Here is a 3,045-nt window from a genome sequence, read left to right as displayed (position 1 = left end):
TCCGACTTCCGGAGCCCCACCCCCAACCCCGTACCCAGAGCAGTCCCTTTGGGAAAGCCTTCTCTGGGAACGTCTACCAGCTCCACTCCCGGCCCCACTTCCTTTCCGGCCTCCCCGAGACCCGGAACCAAAGCCTGTGCGAACACCGCTAGCCCAGGGCCTGGCACTTGCGTTGAAAGGGCTTTAGGGCTGGGAGCCGCACGAGGCCGGGAGCTGAGTGGGGCCGGTCACTCGGCCACTGTGGGAATCGGGTGTCAAGGGACGCTCGGTGTGTGTGTGGGGGGGGTAGGGGACAGCGTCGGAGGGAAGGAGGGGTGTGGCGCCCGAGGACTCCGCTCCAGCCCACGCTGGGGCTGGGGTGAGGTCCGGAACTGCGAACCGGGTCTGTGCGCGCCCCCGCTCTCCCCCCTCCGCTTCCTTCTTCCCCTCCTCCCCCAGCCGCCGGGGCGCGGGCGGCCGCGGGCGGCCTCACTGGGCGGTGACGCGCGCGCTCCGATTACGCAGGGACCCTCCGGGCCGCGTCAGCTCCGGCCGCCCTCGCGCCGCCGCCCCCAGGCCGAGCCGCGCCAGCGGGAGGCGCGGGCCGGGCCTTCCGGGTCCGGGGGGGTGCACGCCGCGTCGAGGGCCCGAGTGCAGAGACAGCGGCCTGCGAAGGAAGGCTAGGCCCTCACCACTCCCTGAGAGGGGACCCCATGCAAATGGCCATCCAGCAGCTCCTTGGTTCTTCCCCACTAATAGGGAGCTCACTACCTATTACTACCCTGAAAATTCTTAAGTTAACACTCCCTTATTTATTCACTAAACAAATGTTTACCGAGCATTTATGTGGCAGAGACTGGGCACTGCTTCAGATAATGACGGATTTGCCATGACGAAACCAAGTCCCAAGCCTCTTGGTTGATGTTCTAGGATTTTTTTTTTTTTAACGTATGCATCACTTTTCTCTGCAAGCCTTCCTACCTCTGTCTGCTGAGTTAAGCCCTAAATCAGAGAGGGTGGAGCCTCTTCTGGTTTGAACTTGACCGAAGTATTTGGAGGTGACTAATACACCAACGCCTAGTGAAGCTGACTTCTGGACTTTGAAAACCTCCCCAGCTACCAGCTCTATTCTCTGGAGGCAAGTGGGGAGGGGGGGCTGGCTCCCCCGAGGCTGGGTGGTCCAGGTGAAATCTGGCTCCTGCCCCTGGCACAGCCCCTAGAGCAGGCATCAGGGACAGAACACATGTGGTACAAGAAGCCAGGGCTTCAGAAGCTGCCTCTCTCTAAGATTAAGCCCCAGGGTCAAAAAGGTCTGGGGTCCCCACCCACAAAGAAGGACGTGGGCAAATGGTTTAACACAGGTGGTGATTGGAATCTGTGGGGAAGAACAGCTGCATATTCCAGTTTTAAGCCAAGGGCAGATGGCCTGTTACTGCCAGACTTCCTGCAGGGGCTGGGGGAAGGAAACTTCCTCTCCTGGCCTGGGGAGCAGCCCACCCACACAGGGAAATATTTGTGGCCCTAATCTCCTATGTTCACCCTTGTCCTTCCTTCCAGCTAGAATTCCCCCCTCTCTTCTCAAAGCTGGTTCATTCTCATCCTCCAGATCTTTGCTCAGATGTCACCTTCCTTGTCCACCCTGTCTAAAAGTGGTCCCCTCCTCTGGTTCCCTTTACCCCTCCCCCTTACTCTCTTCAGAACACTTATATCGCTGCTGTTCACTGGGGTCATCTCCTGACTCCCCCACTAGAAGGAACATAAGCTCCAAGAAAGCTTGGCCTTGCCTTTTCTCTTGCCTTATTTTCATTAGCTGTGACTTGCATAGAGGACTTTCGTTGAATAAATGAAGTTCTCTCCCAGGATTAAAGAATTGAAAGCTAGAAGTCAAGACAACTAGGTCCTGCTCTGCTACTAATTAAAAAAAAAAAAAAAAAAGAAACAACAACAACTCCTGGGGTGCCTGGGTGGCTCAGTTGGTTAAGCGTCTGCCTTCGGCTCAGGTCGCGATCCCGGGGTCCTGGGATCCAGCCCTGAGCATCGGGTTCCCTGCTCAGCGGAGAACCTGCTTCTCCCTCTGCCCCTCCTCCTGACTTGTGGCCCCCCCCCAAATAAATAAAAATAAAATAAGAAATTAAAAAAAAAGGAAAACGTGTCCCAGTTCCTCAGGGAAAGTAAACTTTTTGTTGGCACTTAATATATAAGAACTTTCTCACTTGGGTCTTCATATAGGGATGTGTAGTTGTGGATAGCCGCTTTCCCAACCAACCAAAGGCATTGTTCACAGAGCCTTGCAGCATCCACAGGGAGCAGGGTAGTAGGAGCTCAGCACGAGCTGCCCTGTAGGGCCCAGGAAGGAGTTCAGGGCTCTGACTAGACTCAGGGCTGTGGCCTGGAAGTAAAGACTTCCTTTCAGAGCAGTGTGGCTTCCAGCTTTTTGGTTTACATGACTCACAATTTTATTATTTACCTATTTCATTTTTTTACTAACAATTTTATTTTTATTTATTTTAAAGATTTTATTTATTTATTTGAGAGAGAGAGAGAGAGAGCACAAGAGGGGGGAGGGTCAGAGGGAGAAACAGACTCCCCGCTGAGCAGGAAGCCCAATGCGGGACTCGATCCTGAGCCTCCGGGATCATGACCTGAGCTGAAGGCAGTCGCTTAACCAACTGAGCCACCCAGGTGCCCCAACAATTTTATTTTTAATTGGATATTTTCAATACCATCTATAAAATATTCTTGTAAAAAAGAAAAAGAAAAAGGAACCCAAATTGGATTCCAGCCTGTAGATCTAATCACCTGTTTACAAGAAATGCAGAGGGAACAGAAGAATATGTTATACCACAGGGATATGATCAGCAAAATCCAGAGTGTGGAAAATTCCAAGGGCATACCCAGATTCTTCAGCAGATAACTTATAGGGGGAAAAAGGTGGAGAGTGAAATCTACAGAGTTCAAGAGAGTCTTAAGAGACGTATAATCAGGGGCGCCTGGGTGGCTCAGTCGTTGAGCGTCTGCCTTTGACTCAGGTCATGATCTCAGGGTCCTGGGATCGAGCCCTGCTCG

Source organism: Callorhinus ursinus, unplaced genomic scaffold (genome assembly GCF_003265705.2).
Source record: "Callorhinus ursinus isolate GAN/ISIS: 27379988/994484 unplaced genomic scaffold, GSC_fseal_2.0 scaffold51, whole genome shotgun sequence".
Classification (NCBI taxonomy): domain Eukaryota; kingdom Metazoa; phylum Chordata; class Mammalia; order Carnivora; family Otariidae; genus Callorhinus; species Callorhinus ursinus.
This window is presented reverse-complemented; position numbering follows the sequence as displayed.